The 27,324-nt window shown below is 35.8% G+C and overlaps 1 long non-coding RNA gene across 1 annotated transcript in view; it reads left to right on the top strand.

The window, feature by feature from the left end:
• The window catches only part of LOC129145301 (uncharacterized), a 164,274-nt gene that overhangs the window by 104,395 nt on the left and 32,555 nt on the right, over positions 1–27,324 (top strand). Inside the window, exon 2 of the long non-coding RNA XR_008550647.1 lies at positions 8,880–8,955. This is a non-coding gene — a long non-coding RNA (uncharacterized LOC129145301). The remainder of the gene's footprint in view (positions 1–8,879; positions 8,956–27,324) is intronic.

Here is a 27,324-nt window from a genome sequence, read left to right on the forward strand (position 1 = left end):
TGTCTCTGGTGAATCCTCTCACCCTCCACATCTCTGGCCTGTACCCCAGCTCTTGTATGAATAAATAATCTTAAAAAAAAAAAAACAGATAGGGATGACATCAATAAGGAAAACTAAAGATTGGTATCTCGATGAACATTAATGCAAAAATCCTCAACAAAATACTAATAAACAAAATTAAAAGTACACAAAAAAGGATCGTACACCAAGCAGGATTGATTAGAAAGATGCCAGGGATGGATTGAGATATACAAATCAATAATCATTATATACTATATCAACAAAAAAGGGCGAGTCATTTGGTCATTCAATACACACAGAAAGGTATCTGACAAGATTCAACATCCTTTTTATGATTAAAAAAATTCACAGTATCAGGGTAGAAGGAATATACCTCAACATAATAAATGCTGAAAAACCCAAAGCTAACATCATCCTCAATGGTGAAAAACTAGAAAAATTTTCATCTAAGATCAGGTATAAGAAAAGCATGTCTATAAGACCTGAAACCATAAAATATATAGAAGGAAATATAGGCGAAACACTACGTGATTTGCACATCAAAGACATCTTTACAGACACATCACCCAAAGCAGTGATAGTGAAGGCAAAGATAAATAGATGGGACTACATCAAATTAAAGAGCTTCTGCACAGCAAAAGAGACAATAACAAAAACAAAGAGAAACCCCACCAACTGGGAGAACATTTTTGCACACAACACTAATGATAAAGGACTGATCACAAAAATCTGCAAAGAGCTGATGAGACTCAACAACAACAAAGAAAACAATCCAGTCAAAAAATGGGCAGAAGAGCTAAAAAGAAACTTCTCAGAAGAGGAAATGCAAATGGCCAACAGGCATATGAAAAAATGTTCAACATCACTTGTCATCAGGGAAATGCAAATCAAAACTACCATGAGATACCATCTTACACCAGTGAGAATGGCACATATTAAAAAAACTAGCAACAAAAAATGTTGGCGAGGGTGTGGAGAAAAAGGAACTCTTCTGCACTGTTGGTGGGAGTGCAAACTGGTCCAACCACTATGGAAAGCTGTGTGGAGATTTCTGGACCGACTAAACATAGAGCTTCCATATGATCCAGCAATTCCACTCCTAGGAATTTACCCAAAGGACACAGAAACATCAATTCCAAAGAACACCTGCACCCCTATGTTTATAGCAGCACTGTTTACAATAGCTAAGCTTTGGAAACAACCCAAATGCCCAAAAATAGATGACTGGATCAAGAAGATGTGGTACATATATACCATGGAATATTACTCAGCATTCAAAAAAGATAAACACATGCAATTTGCAGCAACATGGATGGCGCTGGAAGGGATCATGCTCAGTGAAATAAGCCAAAAAGAAAAAGAAAAATACCGGATGGTCTCACTCATAGCAGGAATCTAGAAAACTTAAATAAGGGACCAGGAAAATGAATAACTATAAGAAAGTGAAAATCAAAATCAACAAAAAACTATGAACCAGAGACACTTTTAGGGGGGTGGGGGCGGGAGGGGAGGGATTGGGGTCAGAATGGGGGGGCTGCAATTGTATGGGGAATATAACAATAAAATTTATTATCTAATTAAAAAAAAAAACCCTCTATAAAAAAAAAAAAGAAAAGCATGTCTATTCCTCACCAGCATTATTCAAGAATTAGAATTCTTGCAAGAACAATTACATAGAAAATGGACATAAAAATAATCTAAATTAGAAAGGAAGAAGTAAAAGTCTCATTATTTTCAGATGACATAGAGAATCCCAAAAACTTCAGTAAAAAGCCACTGGAAATAATATGTGAATACAGTAAAGTGGCAGGCTACAACATTAACTTACAAAAATTGGGTATGTTCTACCAAAATTCTAAAGAGCAAGCTGTAGGAGATCAGGTCATGCTGACAACTGATTAACTCATCCACATTTATCCCTTTAGTGATTACATGGAAGGGGGAATATGAAGGGGCAAATTATATGCCAGTCATGCTTGGTGTTAAGGAAGCATCTCTGGATCAGACAATTCCAGTTCCTTGTCTCACTGTGTTTATATGTTGAGTATTCAAGTAACTAGACAAGTAAACAACTAAACATTATTGAGATAATGCTTTAAAGCCTCATTATTCCCAAGATGGTTGAACTCAACAAGTGCGTCTTGTGTACCAGTCACAAAATTAATGAAAAATGTCAATTTTGTAAAGGAGGCTACATGATATAATGGGATTAAAAGCACAGAAAACCATCAAAGCAAGGAAAAATTGGACAAAGGTATTTATCAAAAAGCATAGAAACACTAAAGTAAAGAAGGAATTTAGAAGTTATTTCAGTTGCTGTGTAGAAAAAGATATCATTGACACAAGCCTGCATCTGACCAGAAATGGGCACTCTATTTCTGGATTACCAGAGAAAAAATAAAGCAACCTAACATTTTAAGTATCCATTTAGACAGTATGGTCTCCCAAATCTACCCACCAATCCCACTCTGTGGATCAAGCCAGTGTCTGTGTTGAGTCAAATTTGTCTGAACCAGGGCCTCCCCGGTGGCGCTGCGGTTGAGCACTGGGTTGCGAAGCTGCCCGCGGCCTCTGCAGCACCGGTTTGATCCCCGGCTGCTCCCCGGCCACTGAAGGAGGGTCCCGCATGGCGCGCAGACCTCTCCTGCCGCCCACTGCTCCCCTCAGCAGTGTACTTTGGTCCTTCTGCCTGTTCTGCTCCTGGCTCTGGCTCTGGTGAATTCTCTCACCCTCCCGCGCTTCTGACTGTACCCAGTGCTTGTATAAATAAATAAATAAATCTTTAAAAAAAAAAAAAATTTGTCTGAACCAAGCAAAGGCAGGATAAAAACAAATCCATCTGGGAGCATGTGATCATTCTTTCAAGATTACTACTATTTAAGTGGACATTATAAAATTGTCTATCTCTTTTATTCATTAAAGTATTTGGAGAGGACATTTAAATTTGGCATCCAGTGTATTTAGCTGTCTTTTGACTGCGTATTAAAATTAAATAAACCCACAGGGTTTGGTTTTGTTTTTTATTCTTGAGGTTTTTAGCATATTACCCAACACAGAAATGTTAAAGAGATAAATGGACAAATGAATGAATGAATGGCCCATTTCTGAGAAGTTCTGAAAGTCTCTTCCGAGGTCCATTCCATGAGTCAAATTAAAATAAACAAGTCCTTCACTCTCTCCTCTACCCTCAGCTTCCCTTATTCTTTCTTACTCTGTCCTTCCCTGACCAAAGGCTGCATGTCTTCAACTTGATCAAAAAATACAAAGTATTCCCCAAATTAAATGAATTTCTAGATTAGTGGCCTGATTGAAATGATTTGATTCATCTTCAGCATGCTCAGATTTTTCTCTATCATTTTCCACTAGCAAGGGAGGGGATCTATTGTAGGGTTCTATCAACTAGAGATGTATATATTTGGTTTTTATTTATGTCTCTTACTGCAATGTCCTCACCATGAGAATGGGAATCATTTCTGTCCTCATAGTTCTACCATCTGAAATATCTATCACAATTTAAGCCATCAGTAAATCTTCATAAATATTTGCTGAAGAAATGTATCAATTTTTATCTTACCTACTCATAATTACAATAAAGTACCCTTGAATTCTTCTGACTCAAGAAAAAAGGAAGGGAAAGTGCCCAATTGACAGTAAAGAATAGCATCAGCTAATGTACAACTATTTAAAACACCCATTCTGTATGCCATCCTAGGATTCTACAATGTAAGACTAAGGATAGAAGTGTCTATAATAGAGCTTTCTGCAATGATGGCAATGTTCTATATTTGTACTATACAATAGGGTAAAATCTAAGGATATATGGATATTGACTACTTGGCATGTGACTAGTTTAATTAAGAAATTAAATTTATTTTATTCCTGTTCATTTAAATTAGGGTTATAATAACCTAATTATTCTATCGGACAGCATAGTTCTAGCTTAAAAATTGACACTGTCCCACATATTGACATTTAACATTATCTTCGATGACAAAGAACAATCTACAGTCATCCTGTTATAGAGCAACCCCGATATTAAACGGGTTCCTGGCTGTGGGTCCTCACCCGCGCGCTTTAAAGGGACTTATGAATACTCTACTACAGACACACACAAAAGGGTTAATAAAAGGTTTATTTACAAGAGGAAAGGAAATAAGGAAAATGTACAACTCAGGGAGAAAATAGGGAAATAAAGTCTTTAATGCGTCCTACCCGATCCGACGACCTGGAAACCCAAAGTCACTCCCAGAGCTGGCCGGAGGCTCCGCGCTGGCCCAGAGCCCAAAATGGAGAGAGAGCCCCCCAAAGCCCACGTGTCTGCCTTTTGTATCCACCTGGCTGCTTAACCCCACCCTCAGGTCCCAGCCACCTTCCCTTTGGTGGTGATGGGATTTGGAGTTCCCAGTGTCTTTGGCTTTGACCTGGGGTGGGGGTGGAGTCCACAAAGCCTGTATGGAATTTGCTTTGGGACCGCCTTTTCCCCCTAACAATCCCAACAAAATTTGGACTTACTTGGGAATAGAACTAAGGGAAAATCATGCTTCTATTTTAACAAAATTCTTTTATTCATTCTGACTAGAGGATAGAATATTATCCTTTGAAAACTAATTTTTCTTGACTTCAAACTTTTAATCAAACTTTTAGCTAATATAAATAATAACCTTCTTTAAAATTTCTTAAGAGGTCAGTAGAGAATTCTCTCTGATTGTCATGTCATTGATAGGGTCTAGAACATTCTTTCTCAAAAAATGCCACCTTGGCATATTGGATATTTTATTGTACAGGAATTTGAGGAATTACAGATGCAAGAACTCTCTCAATTTCCCCTGTCCCCAGAAGCAGACCTTCATGAAATATGCCTTCCTCTACCTGGAATAAAAGAGCTTCTTAATCTTCAAAGGCAGAGAGTCATAAAGAGGAATCTGATATAACAAGTTTTACGAATTCTCCGCAGTTTATTACCCATAGCTCCTATCTTTTTGTTCTATGTTTTGTTTTGTTTTGTTTTGTTTTTTCCTATTATTTTCACTCTTTGTCAAACCTAGAACAAAACCCTTCAGGCTTAACCATTTTGTTGGGTCTTCATTTTCTTATGAAGGCCTAGTGTCATGTAAAACACTTTAAATAAACTTCTTTTTCTCTGTGTTGGCTTAATTTTCAGGCCCAGCCAGGGTCTTGAGAGATAAGGAAAACTTCATTCTCCCCTACCTTACAGCATGCATGGGAAAGGGAGAGTGTTGTTACTCAGGTCAATGGTAAAGCAGAGATAACCGAAGCTGTAGAAGACTAGTACCCTGCTGATTTCATTGTGTAAATTAGCAGGGAATGTTATTTAAAGAAAATAACGGTGATAAATGAAGTGTGGTCTGCCTGAATGGGGAACATGACCTCAGCCTTAGAAGGTACTGTTCTACATTCCTCAGGCCTGTGGTGATGGTTTGCCTCCTTCTGAGGACACTCACATTAGTGCCCAATGAACACCTAGGGTTGTTTTGATTATAACTGAGAGAAAAACTACTCCAGAAATATTATCAATAGTCTTGTGATTTATTACTCCTGGACTGCCTGGCACCTCCAGGCCTCTGAATGAAGAAACTCTTCCCACATTGCTTACTTTCCTATATAATCTTTCTTCACTTGGCACTTGGAGAGGCAGCTTTTTCTGAGTACTGATTGCTGTCCTCCTGAGGTGGTGCCACTCACTAATAAAACATTTCCCAAAGATAAACCTTGAAAGCTGACCACAGATCTGAGGCATCCAAGAGGGGAGGAGGAGGGGTGGAAACAGGAGGGAAAAGAGCACATTTGACTATGATTAAAGCTACCAGAAAGGGGATGTGATGGGGTGGGAGCAAAGGATCACTGGGTTTTTGGTGGTGGATGTGATGAAATAACACACAGTTGTAGCGGCATAAACCTATCTCCCTAAGGCATACATTGATGTGAATCAACATTACCTCAATAAATATAACTTTTTAAAAAATGCACACACAGGGCCCTTCCTGGTGGCACAAGGGGTTAGGCGTCAGCACTATGAAGCTATCCGTACCAACTGCAGCAGAAGTTCGATCCCCCACCAGTTTGCTAACCTCTCCTCTCTGGCCTGCTGCTCCCCTCAGCAGTAGATCTGCCTGTTCTGCTCCCCACTCTATCTCTGGTGAATCCTCTCATGCACTGCAACTCTGGCCTGTACCCCAGCTCTTGTATGCATAAATAAATAAATATTTTTTAAAAATGCACACACACACAAAACAAAACAAAAAATCCTTTGTGAAAATAATCTCATGATGGTTCAGGGCTTGACTTTCTGACCAAGATCAACACAACCTGATCTGGTAAGGAACAGGAGATAAGAAGGGGTGCAGAACAAAGTTGTGGGCAGCAAGACAGGCATACTCCAGGCATGTACATGCAGTGGCACCAGCTCTGCCATAAGTAAATTATCTAAACTTCCTATGAACTTGGACAAGTTTAGTAAGTCCTAAGATTTCCATCCTTATCTTCTCAATATCATTTTGTGTTACTGGAGAGATGTCAACATTAACAGCAGGGCTAGAAAATTACGATCCCATGGAGGTAAAAAGAGTCATAGGGCTTCCAGTGAGTCTGACCAGAAAGGGAAGGCAGACTCCACAACCCTTGTGCAGCCTGCAAGAGGTGTGGGTGTTTGTGTGTGAAGTAATCACTTTAATTTCAAACAGCATTGCTCCCTATTTCCTGCTTTTTAGCAGGGGGTTGCTTTCCTGTTCAGAGGTAACAATACTCCACATACAAAGAGGTATTTCTGAGTCTCTCCTAAAAGTGGCAGAGCCTGAGGCCTCCCACAGGGCTGGGCTACCCTTGCCTACCATTATTCATGGGCAGGCTGCTCCGAACCACTTCCACCATCTGCCTCCAGCTGTGTTGCCATAACAGAAAGTCAAATGTGCTGCAACATGCTCCCACCCTGAATTTATTGTAAAAGCCACCATTTCTATTTCATTTGGCTAGTAAACAATCTCACATTATTAGGATGGTTAATTATAAATAACCGTCTAGCCTCTATTAATTGAAATCTACATTTATTTAGAAGCTTTTCATGAGACTAGAATTAAGAAACAAAAAGCATTAGGAATGAATAGAAATGGACCACACTATTGAAACAGAAAGACCTCAAAAGCTAAGCATTAAAGTGCCTCTAAAAAAGTAGCACTGCTCTCCACTCTAGCAGAAATTTTCCTTTCTGTACTCAAAATGCACTGTCAATGTCAAGTAGTCTATCATTCTGGATCTGAAAGAATGGTTATCAGTGTTAATCTGACATTAAAGTTTACTTGCAGAATGTGTATAACTGATGGTACATTTTAAAGTAAATGACGAAATTCGTAGAAATCCATTCCAAGATATTTGCAGATTACTTACTACGTGCAAGTAACTGAGCTAAATGCTCTATTACAGTGACCTTGGAAATTTTGTCTGCAAGAAACAGAAATATTTTATGTTATGACACAATGTACAGACATATGAACCAATATAACTTCATGAAAGAATATTTAACCATGATATGTGTGATGCATTCTAATTTTATCCTATTCTAGTTAATAACCTATTCTAGTGATAATAACCTTATTATAATCTATTTTATGAAAATTATACACCCACTAAACTAATTTTAAAGTCCACTCATGCATTGACATCTACAATCTGAAAACATTGCTAGCATGATAAATAATACTCTAATTCCTGCCCTTAAGGAGCTTACAGTCAAATAGCAAAGGTTAAAAAAAAAAAGAATTAACAGTAAGAAGAAAACAAGCAGCAACTTGAGAATTTAATTAAAGGAGAGATTATAATAAAATGCAGACTATTGTGGGCATCATAAATGTTAAAAAAGGAGGTAGATCACACTCAGTCAGGGGACGTTTTAATGGAGAAGTTGATATTTATGATAGAACTTGAAAGCACATAGGATTTTGAGAGGTAGATATACAGGAGACTAAAAATGATATTCCAGATGGAGTTCACAGCATGGGCTGAGACACACAGATGAATAGGTAAAGGAGGGGTGTCTTTAACAGTGAGTCATTCACTTTGGCTGGAGAATAGTGTAGAATCTGAAGAAACAGAAAAGAATATTGGAAAGATAAAAGGAAACTTGGATGTCAGAGTGAATATTATTTTCAAATTTCTTAGACAATGCAGAAGAATTAAAAATTATCCATCCATCCACCAAGAATTGATTAAGCAGCACTTGACAAAACCCTGTATAAGGTATAAGTGAAAATGAGTAAGAAACAATCCCCGTCCCTTTACTGTTTATATTCTTGCAAGAGGCATAAAACTATTAAACCATTAACAAGAAGTCATTTAAGAAAATTAATCTGGCAGCCTCTTTGAAAAGAACTTTGAGCCATAAGAGACTGAAGGCGGGAGAACCAATTAAGAAATGGAAAAGATTCATTGTGTAATAAGTTCAAAGGTGAAATGTAACTTTCTGTGTGCTTGCATGTTTTAGCTCTGTTGGTTAAATTTCTTTACTGAGAAATGTGTTAGAGTTTGGCAGTGAACCATGTTCAAGGCCAGTTTAGCATTCCTCAGTCATAATGTACTTACAGAACCATCTGCCCCTTCCTCCCCCACCATTTATTTATGCACTATGAAATATATACGTGTATCTCTTTTGTCTGACAGTTTTCACTTTAATATCATTAACTATCATTTTTGCCAGTGGAGATTTCACTCTCAACTGGAGATAACCACTCTCCCTCTTGTCTGTTATTTTCCTTGTTTCACTTTTTCTGTCATGGTGGATTTTGCTAATACAAAAGGCACAGTATGAAATTGGCATTAAACAGGTTTTTTTTTGTTTTTGTTTTTAGTTCACTTCACCATTACATGAGGCTCCATTCAGCCAATGGATGCCTGGTACTTCTAGATGATGTGACTCGGGAAAAGGTAACCTTATTTTTCAGCTGCAGGATTTATATTTGAGATGATTATTATCTTTTTTTTTTCTTTTTTTAAATCAAGTGTATGATTTTTCTGTTTATTTTAAAAACAAACACTTTATTCCGTTTTACTTAAGGAAGTGGTATTCGATTATAAAAGGGGCCACTTGGTATCAGAACAACCTGACATATTTGCCTAATAATCCTTTTAAGTAATCTGGCCTGTTGTTAATGGCTTTTTTTTAAGCCAGTCATACACTTAGAATCAAAATTAGCATCTAAATGAGGATGTTTTAAAACGCATGCCTAGGGGTTGCTGGTTTCACCTTTTTTATATTTTGCCATGTTAAATTATGTAAAATAGAAATGGTATTTTAGTATTTAATGAGCTAATGCAGAACCCATTGAGACAGCCTTCCATTTCCCCCTTTTTCCTTTATACAGCCAACATACCGCTTTTTAAGGTATGAGAAATGGCCATGAATTTTAAAGTATATATAAGGATGTAGACAACTCTTTCCTTCTCAACCACTATCTTATATCAAAAACAAGGTATTATTAGGAAAAATGTTGGCCATTAGAATCTGGCTCTATAAGCACACATTTTTTTCTCATGCGTTGTGCATAATGAAATTAATTAATTTAGCATTTGATTGGAATATTTCATTAGTTAAATCAAGAAATGATGACAACAGCAGCAGCAGGAAAGGAAAATATCTGTTCAAAAACATCCAAAGAACTTTTTAAAAAGTATAGTCAGAGTAGTTACAAATAAATATTGAAGTGTAGTTAAGTCAGGGATTGTAATTACAAACTGTTAGATGTTAGCTGGATATCATGAACATTTCCAGAAAATTAGACTTATTATCTGGTACTTTGGTCCCATAGGAGAAAGAAGAGCTTCATTGTTTAAATCATTTAGAAAATGATGACAGGAAATGATAAGGGCTGTGGTATAGAAAAGGGAAGAAGGAAAATGATAAATTCATTCTCTCTATCATGCCAAAGATCCTGTTTTGTACTATAGAAAATCAAGAGAGAAAAATTATTGCTGCTTAAATAATAAAGCAATCTTAAGTAGAAACATTTTAGGAAAAAATATATTCATCTAAAGAAGAGACTTTCAAATGATAAAGACTTAAACCATCTAATAGCATTTTGGAATTTCAAAGCACTGGGATCTAAGATGATTGTCTTTTTCTACTTCAAAATTATTTCCTAGGCTATTTTGTCCCCCACCATCCATTCACTCAGCTCCCTACACATGTCCTCCAGTCATATATTTAAACAACTTTTTGGTCACTTTCCAAGATCAAGTGCACTTTTTATGCAATGATGTTGACTTTTGCTGAGTAGAAAAAAAAAATCACAAAAAAAATTACATTTTGTCTTTGTTTTTAGTAATTTATATTTAAAATATGTTTCCTGTTATCTTTTTTCAGGATATGGGTCCTCAGACTCATCTTTTTTTCAAATGAACAAAAATATGCTTCTGTATCTAAATGTAAATTAAGATTTTTCATTCTGCATATATCACTAACCACTACTCAGAGATGACTATTAGCAATATTTTGGTATTTATTCAATGTTCACACAAACATTGTTATGCATATGTGAGTGTGTGTACTATTTTTTATGAAGCATTAATTAGTTCTCTGCTAATAGATATTTATGTGGGTTGCAATATCATGCTATTTTATATGACATTTCAATTATCTTCTTTAAATTTAAGTGTGTGCTGGTTTGAATATAAAACAGATGCTGTGTTACATCTCTAAGTTTGATATGTTTTTCTAAATTAGCCTCCAAATATTTTTAGCTAGTAGCCTGAGTCTATGTGAAATTGTATGTTTCACATTTATAGCTTCACCAAGAGAATCAAAATGATCAGACTGATCAAAAATATTTTTCAGTTTTTGAAAATCCAGTATTTGCAAGTCATTATTGTCTTCATTCATGGTTGCTGCTGTGTTCAGCATTATGCCCTTTTGTGTTTATTGGCATTTACATTTTGTTTTCTTTGGATAGCCTTATTCAGAACTTTTGCCCATTTTGTTGTTAGTTTCTGTCAGTGTGTGAGCATTTCTTGTATGATACGTACTTCAGTCATTGCATAATAAACTTTTTTTTAGAATGCCATGCTTTTGACTTTGTTTATTTTATAGAGTCACCTTATGAACACTCTTTGTACTTACGATTTTTATTTTTCATGTCATACTGATAAAGGTTTCCCTTGATGTAGTATTTTAATTTTCAGCAGAATCCCATGTTCCTTGCTCCCATATTACTATTTTCTCGATAGGGCAGTATGTGATTGGTCCCACATGTTCCCATCAATAGATTGTGAGTGCTGGCAGGACGGGAACTGTGCCATAGTTAGCAGGAAAGCATTTAAGTAGTATGTAAACAGTACATAAAGCATGCAAAAGCAGCTTTCAAATGAGTTTAAATAAATATATATATATATATATATATATAAATGAATGAGTGAATGAACAAATAAGATTTGAAGTATGGAGTACCATGATCACCATGAAATGAATTGATAAGCTCATTATAAAATTGATCATTTATCATAAAAGTTTAAATTACTGAAGTTCACCATTCTTAAATAATTTTCTACACTGCAGGTTTTTTTTTAATTTTTCATTTCAAATCTTTTCTAGCTCTAATTTTAATGTCTTTCTTGTTTATTTTATTGTAATTATTTTTCTCATATTATAAGCAGTATAAACTTATACTCTGCTTCTCTTTATTTTAACATGCATAACATTATTTTCAGAAAAATGCTTTGCTAGCAAGTTTAACTAACTTTTAAAGAAATGGTGAATTCTGTGCTAACTAAATTTAGTCATACACAAAGTGGTTAAAAATGGGGGCACCATTACCTTAGAAACAACAGGAACCAAGTACATGAAACCATTAGGACTCTTCTCTAACTGCTCTACTTTCTCTACTGTCAGTTCATTCTCAGATGGCTCTCCACAATACTGAAACAGAAACCTACAGCTTTTAGGTTTAATATCTTCAATGCTTAGCTTCCAGAGCAATAAAGAGTTTGATTAATTGGCAACATGGCTTTTGAAACAAGTACTGTTGCTGTGGTGAGAACATGCAGTGATTAGCCAATGGTGGACTCTGTGGGTACTGAGGAATAGAGGCTGTCATCAAAAAGGAAAAGGAAAATAATAATAATATTAGCACATGTCCTAGTTAAGACCTATGGATCTGAAGTCAGACAGACCTGACTCTTGCAAAGGTTTGTGACTTAAACTTTCTAAGTTTCAGTTTTCCCATCTGTAAATAAAAGTGATCATAGTATACAACATAAGGGATTCTATAAAAATAAGGGTTTGGCAGATTACTGTTCAATAAATCTTAGCTATTGTCATCAAGTTCCTCCTCATTATCATTACTACTAAATAATCTGAAAGAAGTTTTAGAAGTGGTTGGATTTTTTTTTTAAATAAAAATAGGAGAGTAGTGGACAATTTTGACAAAATAAATAAATTATGAGACACAAACGCTAAAATACTTAGGTGCTGCAGTCTAATAATACTTATAAATCATTAGCCCTTTAACACTGTGCTAATAGCTTTATGTACACCGTCTCATTTACTCTCACAACAAACATGAGAAGTTCCCATTTTACAAACAAACTGAAGTTAATAAAGATGAAGTCTGTATTAGAGCACTTATGACATTAATTTAAATCAAGTTAAAGTTTCATAAGATAGCTGTGCTTAGTGAGCTGCCATGTACAGCTTTTGGATATAAGAGTCAGGAAAACTATGAACTACATCTGAGTCTGCCTCTAGTAGTTGTATGGATATAAACAAATTGAACAACTTCTCTGAGACTTCATTTCCACATTCACCTTATAGAAATAATAGCAGGTTCAACTGGGGGCGGGGGAAGGAGAGTGCAATACTTTGACTCCTCAACATACAGCAGTATCCACAAGGAGCAGAAAGCAATGTCTTTACCCTGGGGTCTCTAAGTTAGGGATTCATGCCTGACACGAAATCAACACAAATAGGCTGGTCCAACACTACAGACTAAGAGATACACACAAGTAACAGGATGCACTTCAGTCAAAAGAAAAAATGAGAAGCCAATAAGAGAAATGCATGAACAGGTAGAAATTATGAGTTAGTGGGAACCATGAAGTTGCAGAAGTCAATCCAGAGGCAGAGTGACACTGGGACAAGCATAAATATATGTCTAGTCTGATCACAATTATCAAGACTTTTTTTTAAAAAAAGCTTTCATTGTACTGTCAAAAGTACATTGAATTTAATATGTAAATTTTGAAATCTAAATTCTCCATGACTTCTGCCTACAAGATTGTTAAAATGACTTTTTTTCTCTTTATTTCCCTGTTGATCCTTGCAACCCCAATTAGCTGGGTAACCTGATCATATTTCTGTAAATTGAAACCAGAAAGTCTGACAAGTAGCCCGATGTGCCTCAAATCAGGATAAAATTAATATGAAAATGTTTTTAAAAATATTAAAAGCTACACAAAATAGACCTTTTTCAGTAGAAAACTTCAGTAATGATAATCAGAATGCATAAAAACAATTTTATTAAACAATTTAAAATTTACCCAAAAAGGCAAATATGAAATGTTGTACAAACACATTTTTAAGGTCCTGCCTGATTCCCTTCTGAGCACATGGACAATTGTCAAGATATATTCTTCCTCTCCAAACAAAATTTAGCCAGAACAGTTTTCCATCAAAATGTCTCAATTTCTCCATAGTGCTCCTTGAAAAACGGTTGAAATTCTTTCATTTGGAATACTTAAAAGTGGTCTGGACAAATCATTAAAAGATGCTGGAGGGAACTTGCCTGAGCTATCCTGGGGATGGAAGAGTTGAATGTAAGTCCTTTCATCTTTAGACATTTCTCTAATACATTTCCTTTCTGAGATAGAATTTATCTCTGTCCAACAACATGCTGGAGAAAATGGCAATACCAAACTATATCATAATGCAATAATCTATGTAATTAAATTATTTCATGGATCAATAGGAATGTGCAAATTGTGAAAAACTGTGAAATGTAATAATGTGTCTGACATTATAATTTCAGATGGCTTATTTATTTTTCAAGGGCTTTATACATTGATGCTCATTTGATTTCTCTGAACAAAGAAATGTTGCCTGGTCTGCACTGGTTCCTCATTCCTTAAACAAATATATGTAAAAGCACATTCTGTGTAAGACATTGTGTTAAGTACTGTAAGGAATAAGGAGAAAAATAGGGTTTTTCCCTTTGATACAGACAGAAACTGCAAGGTAGGTTGAGAGAGGACTCTGTGAAAAAGAGGAAGTTCAGAAACTATCTCTGCCCATTGTCAGCTAGGTATTTGGCTCTTTGAGAGTAAAATCAGGTTAAAAATACCTTTCTAAGGTGATAGTTATGAGAATTGGGAGATAACATACATAGTGTCTTGCAAAATATTGGTTTCCAGTCAATCAGTGTGACTTTCCTTCCTCCTTTAAGAAGCAAAAAAAATCCAATCAGGGTAATATGCCCTGAATATATAAACCAATTACAGAGAGAATATTGTGGGTGCTTTGTTATGTATTTTTTAATACAGAGGTTGTCAACTCGGAGAATGAGATAACAGAAATATCTCGGAGCTCTTTTTAACTCCTCCAACACTCCAACTACCCCTCAAATCCCACCCTTCTCCCTATCACACACATTCATAATAAATGTATCAAAACCAGGTGGAGAGTTCATCAAGCAAGCAGTGAAATGCTGAGTTTTATCGCTTACTGATTTTGGCTAAATCATCCAATCTCTCTAAATCTTAGTTTAAGACTAATACATAAACACAAAAGTTTTCCATTTTCAATAATATCTGAGTGTCCCATATATTAAGCATCCAGCAACTATTTACCAATTAACTAAATAAAATGTGGAATTAACAAAGTAGTAGGTATACTACAATATTATTGTGATAATTAAAATAATTTCTGTAAAACAGTTTTTCAGTGCTGCAGGCACATGATATTAATATCAATTATTTTGGGGGTAGGGGAAGTATCCACAAAAATATCTCAGAGAAAACAACATTGAACAGAGTAGAATTCTGAGAAAGAGAACAAGAGAAAAACTAACTTAGCAAATGTTTAATGGCATGGTTGCTGCCTGTTTGAGAAGAGCAGATAAGTTGGTTTGACTGGTGTTGAGACTGCATAGGAGCAGAGAGAAGCAGATGATGCTGACAAATACACAGAGGTCAGGGTGAGAAAGTCACCAAAGATACTGTTGAGACAATTTTATTATGTGCATCATGCAAGGAGGAGCAAACAAAGATTGCAGCCCAAAAGAAGATGACCAGAACTTTACTTTTTAAGGATTAACTCAGCACTTATGGGCAGAATGAAAGGAATCCATGAGAGGTTTAAATAATAGCCCAGGATGCTGGTAGCAAGACTCTGTAAATGATGGCAGAGGCATTAATGGAAAGCACAGGACAAGAGATATTGCAAGAGAAAAATTAATAAATCTTAATATGAGATGGTGAGGAGAGACTGTTGTAGAGTTAATTTAAAATTTGGTAACTATGAGAACAGGGAATGGGTCAAACTATATAATTTTGATAAACATTTCAACAGAGTGAAGAGAAAATTCTGCAAAAGGGTTAAAGGAAGAGCATCAAGAATATTCTGCTTTTAGGGCTAAGAAAATAAGCTTGTTTACGTTAATAAAATAAAATTATTCTAGTGCTGTAATCAGTTAAGACAGGGTCTTGAATTTTATTTAAATATCTATTTATGGAATTACATTTCTATCATAGGAGATTTAAAAATACCAATTACAATGCAACTTTTTATTAATTGTCTAAAAATCACCTGTCAGAAGCTTTTATTTGCAGAAGAATGAGTCCCCTGATGGTTCTAGACAAGTTTTCCAGTTTATGAAACTCCAGGAATCCTACATTTATTTTCTTTATACTAGTGCTTTTTTTGCCACCCACTCAGGTTATTGTAAGAGAAATGATTCATAACAATTAAAACTCAGTTTGCAATACAAATGCAGACATTGGAAATAGAAAAGTATCTTCATAATCTATCATAAAACAGGTCTTCATTTAATCGTTAGAATTTTGACTTCAATATTAAATTTGGCATTCAATTAATGAAAATTGTTTACACAGAATCCCATGGAAATGATATATTTTATTACCACCATTTAAATAAGATATGACAATCAGCACTTTATAGTATATTTAAAAACACAACTATGCCTGGTGGTGATTCAATCCAGCTTTTCCCAATATTTTATTTGAGTGATAAATGGAAAAAGAGAATCCAAGGAATTTTCAGACTGAAAATTGAGATAAAAGAGATTAGTATGTGATTTCAATTAATTAAACAAATGTCTGTTATGCCTAGAGGACAATAGGGAGCAATACTTCTGCCTCCACAGAACCTTCAGAGTAGCAAAACAACTGACATATCAAGGCAACTACAATGAAAGAGACAAGTCCTTGTGACATGTATTACAGGGCCAGAGCTAGAACAGCTACTTATCTTGGAGGTATTCTGGAATTTTTTCCAGTAGCAAAGTGAGATTTAAACTGAAGCCAAAAGAAAGAACAGGAGTTTCCTGGGAAAAGAGGTGAAAGAAAGAATAGCAGAGCACTTCACCTCTATCTGACCTTCAATTTCATCATTTATGAATAAAGACTGTAGACATGATGGTCAGTAAAGTCTTTTCGAGGCATAAACTAGTCCTCTATTTTAATAGACTTGTCTCTGTATTCAAATTGCCCTTCCCCCAAATACTTCTTGGGCTGGATTGCCTAGTTAATTTCCATTTTGTCCTTATGGACTCAACTAGGGCATCTTGTTATTTTTTGAAGATCTTTCTGAAATCATTATAGCAGGAAGAGCTGTTCTCTCCTCAATGTCAGCTCTGTGTCTTTTTGTTTATGTCTGTCTCCCTAACTAGAGGACTCATGGTGAGCTTACACTGAGCAACAACTGAGTCTTATTTGCCATGATTCCTGTGGCAGCTATCAACATCTGACATATAGTAGGTGTTCAGTAAATCTTCAACAACAACAAAAAAGTTTGTATATATATATATATATATACACATTTATAAAATTTTCTGTTCTCCTTTACATAAGAAAGTACTCTGTAAAAGGCAATAATAATCCTATTCGTTGGACAAATGAGAATTCTGTCAAGGGAATTTTCCAGTACCATAGCAAAATTTAGAGTTGTGTAAGAATCCATTAGAACTTTGGTAATCCAAATCTTTGTCAGACTCCATGGTGTCTACTTTTTGAGGATTACTGTGCTTAAAAGTATAATTATCTGTTTGGGTTAAATTACTTTTTCTTATCTACATACTTCACCTTCATTTTTTATCATAAAACTACCTTATTATTCACAGTTGCCTTTAAATCAATCATGCTGATATAAGAACAATCAATCAATAATTAAAAGGACAGGCAAGACTGATTTATAGACCATCTAACTAAAAACAAATATTTCATTGTGGTGTAGATTCACACATTTTGATAGTAAAACTAATATGCCAATGTCTTTTGTGACTGATGAAGGATTAAAACTTTGGTTATCTAATACACTTTTTGACGATTAAATATGCTATCTCTTACAATATGAAGGTCAAGAGTTTTATGAACTGAATTGGCAGGTAGTTTTTATTAAGCATTGATTTAATACACTGTTTTTTTTCCCCTTATTCCAGCCCCATGATATGCCTAGGAAGATTTATGAAATTCCTTTATCAACAATAGGCAGGTTTCAACACTTGCAGGAGTCTTGCAAATACCTTCTCAAACTAGTTTTCCTATAGAGACTGATGGAAAAAAATAGCTGTAAAGAGAATCAGCCTTCTAGTTTCAGTTCATTTAGAGGCCCTTGAGTGTTCAATGATGTGAAAAGTGACATATATCTGTAAATTAAGGAACTTTCATTACACCAAGTGCACTTCATTTTATAATATGTAACTCAGGAGATGATTCCTTATATTGAAAATTCAATCCAAATATTGTATTGATTTATGCCCTGCTTTCAGGCATATCCAAAAACATGATAATATGGGGACTAAATTTTGTGAGGTCTTTTCCTGGTAGAGAGGTCCACAGGGATGGTTTGCTAAAATGATTTAAGATTCATGCAAAACACATGTAAGAGTGTCTTCTACTTAAGCTCCACAATGAATCCAAGGCAAAGTGTCTTGAAGGGACACTGATTTCTGAGACTGTTCCCTCCACTGAACCACCTACTGCCCTTTTACCATCATGGTAAGTATCTCATCAGGAACCATTTCCCCCTCTCACCAGCTTTGAAGCAAAGAAGGAATTATTTTATATTAAATTGCAGACTAAGCAGAGAATTAACAATGTTAATGATTTCTGAAATGAGTGTTTAGCATTCATTCCTCAAGCCCCGTCACAGAAACAACCAGGCAAATATTCCCAGAAAGCAAATGTTCAGATGGAAAAGGCAAAGTTGTGAAATAACTGAAAATGGAGAAAGAACCAGGATCTCAGTTCCCTCTAGATCAACATATTCACTGCGGAGGTGGGCAATTTACTGAGCTTTGAGCAAACCTGCTCAATGTACACTTCATTAATTCATTCTTTAACTCTCGTCAACCATTCACCAACATTTCTGTAAATGCAGGTGAAATTAATACCAGACAGGGGCCTCCCCTGGTGGCACAGGCGGTTGAGCGCCTCACTGTGAAGCTGTCCGCAGCCTCTGCAGCGCCAGTTCGATCATGGCCGGGCGGCGAAGGTCCCACATTGGTGCAGCAGGCCTCTCCTGTCTCTCCTTCTGCTCCCCTCAGCAGTGTATTTTGTCAGTCTGCCTTTTCTGTACCCTGCTCTGTTTCTGGTGAATCCTCTCACCCTCCTGCACATCTGGCCTGTACCCCAGTTCTTGCATAAATAAATAAAATCTTAAAAAAAAAGAAATTAATATCAGGCAAAATGTTTATTATAAATAATAGTCACGCCTGTGTCTCCCAGCACTTCCTGCTTCAAGAAGTTCCAAAAGACCATCTTAGTCCTGTCACATTTATATAAGGCAGTCAGGTACCCTCCAGAGATTGTTTTTCTTTTTTACTAAGTAAAACGGTTTCTATGTGTTCTCATTCCAAACAGACAGAAAGCTTAATTGAAATATACCATGAGTCATATTTTATTTACATACAGTTATCACTGAAAAAAAAAAGAGATAGAAAAAGCAATCCTCTTGAAATGTAACACAGATCAAGCATCTCTTCAGCTCAGAAACTTCCAACAGCACCCAGTTTCTCTCAAATATTAATTTGTTGTTTTATAACAAATTAAATTGTTGTTTTATAACAAATTAATTTATAACAAATTAAATCTCCCAAACTCCTAGTTCACTGGGCTCCTTTCTCTTCCTCTGACACCAGGTACACTCCTTCCTCCATGACTGTGCACCTGTTCCCTTCCCTTCACCTAAAATGCTTTCACCTCAAATTACCATATGACTAAGTTAGCTTCATCATTTTGTTCATCTTTATTCAGAAGTTACCTATGGAGAGTCCTATTCAGACTATATTTTGTAATATTTAACCTCTTACCATGAAACTTCATATCCTTTTTTCTGAATGTATTTTCTCCTTCTTACTATTTAGCAAACTATACATTTATTTACTTATCTTTTTCTTTCATAAGAAAGCAAGGATTTTTGTCCATTTTGTTCACTTCTGGAAATGAGATAGGACTGTGGAACAATGTCAGTTCAAGTGAGGGTATCTCTAGCATCTAGTATGGTTAGCTCAGTACATTAGGGATGCTTAGAAATACTTTTGAAAAATGTTCCTGAGTTTGGTGTTTCTAATCTAGGTCAACCCTTCTTTAAGGGAGAGAGTGACACATTTCTTCCAAAAAGCCTGAAATACATTTGTTCAATTGAAGTAGCATTGCAGTATAACTTTATATGTTTCAGGTGTAAATCATTGAGAACCAACAGGTATATATACTACATTAAATTTACTCAAAAAAGTGCGGGGGGGGGCCTCCCTGGTAGCGCAGGTGGTTGAGTGCAGCGCTGTGAAGCTGCCCGCAGCCTCTGCAGTGCCGGTTCAATCCCCGCCAGTAGCAGAGCAACCCACATGGTGAGGCAGACCTCTCCTGTCTCGTCCGCTGCTCCCCTCAGCAGTGTATTTCGGTCATTCTGCCTGTTGTATTCCCAATCTGTCTCTGTTGAATCCTCTCACCCTCCTGCACATCTGGCCTGTACCCCAGTTCTTGTAAAAATAAAAAATAAATCTTTAAAAAATAAAAAAGACCCTTTGTTAAAAATAAAAAAAAGCTCAGGGGAAGGGAACAGGGGGATGAGTAAATCAGGAAAAAAAAGAGAGACAATGGTACATACAAGAGACTAGAGAATCTTTTTGAGAAGAAACTGGTACTAATCTTCTCAACAAAAATTGCAAAACTGGGCACATCAGGCCCTCAGTGAACAATTTAACCTGTGGTTTGGCAACTTTCACATAAACACTGGTTCTGCTTTCATTTCTTCAATTTCCATAAGTTTCTCCCATCAAGATTTTTTGGGGGGTCAGTCAATAGAAAGGTGATTCCTGCTCCACAGGCCCTTTGCCCAGTTCCCCACTCCTCAGATTTCAGTTCCAATTCTCCAGGAGACCTTCCTCTGGCCCTTTTATCTGTCCTTTTACCCTAGTAAAGCTTTTCATTTATAATAATCCATGTATCTTTTTTTTCTTAAGGAGAACCCTTTTCCTTGCCTTTTACAGCTTCTAGAGGTGCAGTGGCCCCTTCCTCTATCCTCAAAGCCAGCAACTGTGGGTTGAGTCCTGATAAAGCAAAACTAGGTCCTGCTTGTATTGATACATCTCCCAACTCTGTTTCTTCTCCTCCACCACTCACTTTTTAGGATCCTTATGGAGCCCACTTTGAATAAAAATCCATATTTCTATGCAATTACCAATTAAACGCCCTTCTTCATAGACTGTGAGCATCATAAGGGCAGAGTTGGGATTTGTTTTTATTCATTCTCTGTCGAGCACAAAACACAAGGCACAGCCCTCTGAGAGCAGCTCAACAAATATTTAATGAAAGAACTTTGCCTAAACCAAAGGAACTTATTTACTCTGCATAAAAGAGTGAGCAGTTTGGGCATCACCTATTGAACAATGAGGATATGAGAAATAAAGAGCAGTAAAGGGAAAAACAGATGAGAAGTGGGTAAGGTGGTTAAGATGGGGATTAGGTGATGACACCTTTTTAAAAAACTTGAATCAATCTTATCAAACTTGTGAGCACTTGATCTGAAAAAAATTGGTTACAGAATCAAAATAGATAAGAGAATCCAATAAAATATAAGATTCCTCTTCATCTCTCTCAAAATCTTAGAGTAGGTTTGGAATCCACCAATGGTAAAAATGGGAAGAGGTTGTGAAACAAGGTAATTTCAGTTAAACTTAAATGCAGGAAGGTTTCTAGATGAAACTGGATTATATATCTTTCAAGTCTCTGTAGTTCATTCTCCATCATATTCATATAGATCAATGACCACAGGTCTCTCAAACATCAGTGTCTGTCTTTTCTAGTTCTCCCTCTGCCTAATAGAGCAGGACTATAATCCCAACTCCAAATGGCATTCAGAGCTTTTCACATTCCACCTTGCATTTCACTCTCTAGACTTATTTTAAACCATCCCTCCTCCACATAACCTGCTCTCTGATTAAACTTCCCAAAATTCAGCAGATTAATATATGACCTTAAGCCATGGCATGTCTTTCTTCAAATGTTAATTTAAGAATGTCCTATCACAATTACTTTCAAGGCATATTCTATTAATTTTTAGGCTTAAGCTCAAAGATAATGGGTGAACATCTTAGAATGTTCCCTAAGCAAAGTTAGTGGCCTTAATCTTTGAGATTATTTAGTCTATTGTTATCTCTTTATTATTAGAATCACCATGTAATTTTGCAACATTTCTATTAACATGATTGCTTCACTAGCCTATGAGCTGCTTGAGAGGACAAATGGGAAGGTGTCCTTATCAGTATATCCCAAAAGTTTAACATGGTACATGACATATAATTCTTGCTTCCTAAGTAGTTGTTTAATTGATAAATTAATTAATGCAAACCTTGTTTACATATGTGCAACAAAATTAGTGTTCAGAGGGATATATCTGAGACAAAGTATCATGCCAAGATTGTAATACAGAGCTACACAACATTCAATGACTTATTAACCACATCGTTCAAGTGTAATAAAAATGGGGGAATTGCTATGATGATTGCCCTAAATAACACTGTCTTCCTTTCATAAGTCAGGGTACATTTATTAAATCCCCTTAATGTACAGGACTTAAGACTGCAACATGTCCCCTGTCTTTGCCATGGCTGTGTTTCTTCAGTGCACTGTGGAGTGACAGACGCTATGCAGTATTTCTTAGGATGTCTTGAATAATCTTATTCAGTCCACAGGCTCATCCACGCTTCATAACTGTAACAATGCTTAAATCGTCTCTCAAAGTTTGTATGAAGACCTTACATAGTGGCAGATTAAAGTTTAGAATCACAGATTGGCATGCTGGTCTCTCAGGTCTCTGTACACATCTTATATATGATGACACCTCAATGACTTGACAAATATCCAGTGTCATGCTGGTTACTTAACTACTTTGCTACTTGCAAAGAATTCACAGGTTTGGTTATAGTAGAAGTAAGATATACTGAGGTACTGTTTAATTGTGGAAACTTAAATTTCCTATCAGTCAAGGATTTCTGGAATTTAAGTAAATTTTGAGTGATAAATATCCCATACGTGACCTTTTTACATAGCTGATGATCACAAGGAATCCCAACAAGAAGAAGGGAAAAATTAATATGCAAACTCCAAAGTGAATATTCACAAAAAATACAAATTGTATTTTTTGTGCCATGTTCTTTGATAGCATTATATATTGTTTCATTTAATCATCACAAATCTATTAAATTTTAACTGCTTCCATTTTTATCAGTGAAGAAGCTGACTAACAGCTTTCCTTGGCCTTCAGAAGTGAGGTGCCTATCACCTGCATTTTTATTAGCACGCTCTGTCCATGCTCTTAAAACTCTCATCCCAGGGCACTTCACCAACATATTCCTCCTCACCTTAACCAGGTGAGTGCTTATTATGTGTTGGATATATAATTATATTTAATGTAATCTTCACAATAACCCTCTCAGGTAGACATTTTTATTCTGATATAAATTTATAAGAAATCATATTTGCAAGTTCACATAGCTTGGAGAGGTATAGGTTGTCATTAAACTGAAAATCTCTGCTTCTCAGGATTGTACTTTGAACCACTGGATACACGGCCTCATGATGATTTCCTTCTCCTCCTGCTTCACTGAACTTTCAATTGATTTAAGGCAGGAGGCATATATCATTCAAGTTTAAAACTTCATAATAGGTGCTTAATATGTGTCTGCTGGATTATCTGTCAGACACCTGCTTCCAAATTTACCTTCTTCACTAGATTTACTGTCCAACCTTGAGAAACTCTCTTAACTATTATGAGCTTTCAGGAGGAGATGACACAAGTAGAGAGTTTAAATATGATCTGGAGTTCAATAGAAAAAGGAAATAAGCATTTCTAGGAGAAAGTGTGACATGCTATATTCAGCCAGTAAGTAGCTATGGCTGCAGTACAGGGAGGGTATGAGTGGAGGGAAATGAAATCAAAACTATGGACAGACACAGATCAATCACCATCTAGTGTGCTAGGCCAAAATGTCTTTATTTGTTTTCTAAATGGTCTCGGAAACAAATGAAGAATTTAAGCAGAAAGTAACATGAACCTGTTTGCATGTTAAAAAGATCCCTCCTATGATAACATAAAGAATGGATCAGAGAACGACATTGGAATGACCTAGGCAAGAAATTAATTTATACAGTCAGAGCTAAGGCAGGGGGCAGGGTAGATGGAAAACAAAGGGACAGATATCAAGAAGGTGGATCTAAAAAATATTCTATGCTTGATTAGATGTGGAAGAGAGGGAAGAGGCGATGATTCCTAGATTTCTGGCTTACTGACAGGGGGCTGTAGGGAGATATTCACAAAAAAAAAAAGCCTATAGGGAGAACAGTTTACGGGAGCAAAAATGATGAATTTTAAGTTTTAAGTGCTCAGCAGGTAGATAGATAAATAAATCTTAGCAGAATCAGGAACTCTGGGCTGGAGATATATATATATATATATATAACACCTTACTGGGGGATTTGGAAAGGTCAACAGAGAGAGCAGAAAGAATGAAAAGGAAAGAAGGCCAGGGGAAATAGGTCTTCAGGGAAACTTGTAATTCACAGTAAAATGTAGGAAAAGAAGCTCAAAGAACAGGCTAGGATGTGGCCTGGAAATAACTCAGGAAGAAAAACTCAAAAGGAGGCATGAGTGTTCGATGTGGCCAAAGGACCAAATTAAAACCAGAAGAACTCTGTGACCATTGTTGTATGTCACTGTGATTTTTAAGAAGATTTGATGTTACTTCACTGCATGACTACTTTTCTCCTGAATTGGACCAGGAAGCGCCTGAAGCAAATCCTACTCAGTGCTTTGCTCCTTACCTCCATCTCCAAGGGCTAAACATTTTATACAAATGAAATCTTGTCAAAATGAACAAATAGCAAAAGCAATTGCTATTCTCGATGGAAGATAGAATCACAAAATAAAATCACAAAAAGAAAATGTTTCTTAGTGATATATGAAGGTGTAGGAGTAGGGGCTTTCTTTCGTATACGTAGAACATTATGAATATGTATTGTATAAGTACATGTGAACTTTGATGTCCTGTAGCATTTCCTGACAATTGTTTTATTTGATTTCCACATAACTGTATCTCTCCAAAAATAGAATGACAGCCTTGACATATCAAACATGACTGTCGACTTGGTTTTCTTCTCTTCCTTTCTTCCTTTTCAAATATTTATATGCAGTTGAAAGTCTGAAGGTCCATTAAGAACATAATAAGTTTCAAGAGTTAACCTAATAAAACACAAAATAAAGCATGTAGGTGAAAATACTAATTCTACTATATTTGCATTGAGATTTGTTTGTTATTCTTCAAAATTCCTGCTAGTGCAGATGTCATCCCAGATGACTTATCACTTAAAAGTCACAGCTGATTAGGAAAAGAAATTTTCACATCTGTTTACAATGTATTTGTACATTATTAACACATTATAAATAATTGGAGGAAATAATAAATTAATAAAATAAACTGTACTATCTTTAAACTTTAATTCAAAAGCTTTCAGCAGGTATAGAATAATAATAGCATAATTATGTGTCTCCTCTCAGGAACTGTTAAGTAACTTGATGAAGGCCACACAAAGAGTAAATGTGGGGTTAAAAGTAAAACCAACAACTATGCCCATAATCACTACTGTCAATCTTTTTTTTTTTTTTCAGTGTCAAGACTATAAGTTTATTTTTTTTATTAATAAATTTTATTTTTATATTCCCCATACAATTGCAATCCCCCCATTCTGACCCCAATCCCTCCCCTCCCGCCCCCCACCCCCCAAAAATGTCAATCTTGCACAAACTATATGTACGCACATCCTTAAGGTTAAAAAAAAAAAAAAAAAACAGGTAAAAGGAAAGAATCCAAATGTAAAAGATGATTGAAAAGTATAAGAACAATCTCATCATCTAATTCATAATACAGACATAAGTTTGCAGTATCTGAAAATAGTAAGGCAACTGTAGGGTAAGTGCAGATGTGGGAAATGTGTTTTAAAAATATTCATGAAGTACCTGGGTTCACCTTCTTTCTCAAAAGAGATGAAGAAAGAATTAGAAGCACATGATGGGTGGGAAGCTGGCAACTCTGAATACTTAGAGAACTTACAAAGAATTAAATGATTACATATGGTATTTTCAGTAGTTGTTCACACTGAGTTCTAGTGATAATGGTTTGCATGCATGCATGTATGTGTGTGTGTGTAAGTTTGTGTATTCAAGCATACCATAAGATATATTTTAAAGGCAGACAGAAATTATTATTCTAAATTTCTTTTTTTTTTAAGATTTATTTTTATACAAGAACTGGAGTACAGGCTAGATGAGAAGGTGAGGAGTACAGACTAGACGAGAAGATTCACCAGAGACAGAGCAGGGAACAGAACAGGCAGACTGACAAAATACACTGCTGATGGGGAGCAGCGGGCAAGACAGGAGAGGTCTGCTTCACCAGGTGGGATTCTTGCCGCAGACCAAGATGGAATCCACGCTGCAGAGGCTTCAGACAGCTTCACAGTGCAGCACTCAACTGCCTGGGCCACCAGGGAGGTCCTATTATTCTATATTTCTGTTCTAGTTAGAAACACAAATATTTTTTTCAGTAACAGGATGGAGGGAAATATTAGTAAGATGGCACGGACTTGAGGTCATTCCATGATTCTCTAACTAAACCCCAATAAAAGCTGAAATTAAACAAGAACACCAGCACCAGGAATAAAATGAAATTGGATGACACCAGTTTCAGTTGATTAGGCAATTACCAGTTGTCTGGCGAAAATGTAAATGTGATGCAAAAAAACTAGATTGTTAAGACTCATGTTCAGATTTGGTTCTATACCAAGTAAAAAATTATCTACCGTAAACTTTTATCTGAGTTAACAGAATATCTTGCAGAAACTGTACTTTCTTATTAGTATGCCCGGATTTAACATTAACAAGCTCTGACACTTTTGGCAAATTGCTTCACCTTTCTGGGCTTCAGTATCCTTGTCTCTAAAATAGGGTTAATAAGACTATACACTGTTGTTGGAGAGTGGAGCTAAGTTACATTAAAATTACTCAATAAATGTTACACCATTTTGCTATCACTGTTACTCCTATTATTATTAACATCCTATTATTATTAGCATATTAAATTTATCATCATAAATTTGCCAAGAAATAGATAAGAATAAATTTTTTAAATCATTCTCTCAAATTACAAAATTTAAATCAGTACTATTCATGCTTCCCAAAATAGATATAATCAATTACTTTTCATTCCCTTCCATATAGAAAAAGACCACCAAATCTCTTTGAATCTATCTTCAAATGACTTGATTGTTACTACACCATTTTATCTGTACTCTAGATATTACAAGATGAATATTCCCAGTTTTTTAAAGACAAATAACAAAAAAACCCCTCATTCTTAAGCTTCCAGCTATCCATCCATGTCTCTGCTTCTCTTTACAATAAATATCCTCAAAACTTCATCTATGATCCCCAACTCTACTACCAACCTTCAAATTTCTCTTTAACAATAGACTCTCATGCATTTGTCTACTATTCCACCCCAAAATATGCTTATTCTT

The sequence above is a fragment of the Talpa occidentalis genome, unplaced genomic scaffold, assembly GCF_014898055.3.
Source record: "Talpa occidentalis isolate TD23 unplaced genomic scaffold, MPIMG_talOcc4v2.1, whole genome shotgun sequence".
Lineage (NCBI taxonomy): Eukaryota > Metazoa > Chordata > Mammalia > Eulipotyphla > Talpidae > Talpa > Talpa occidentalis.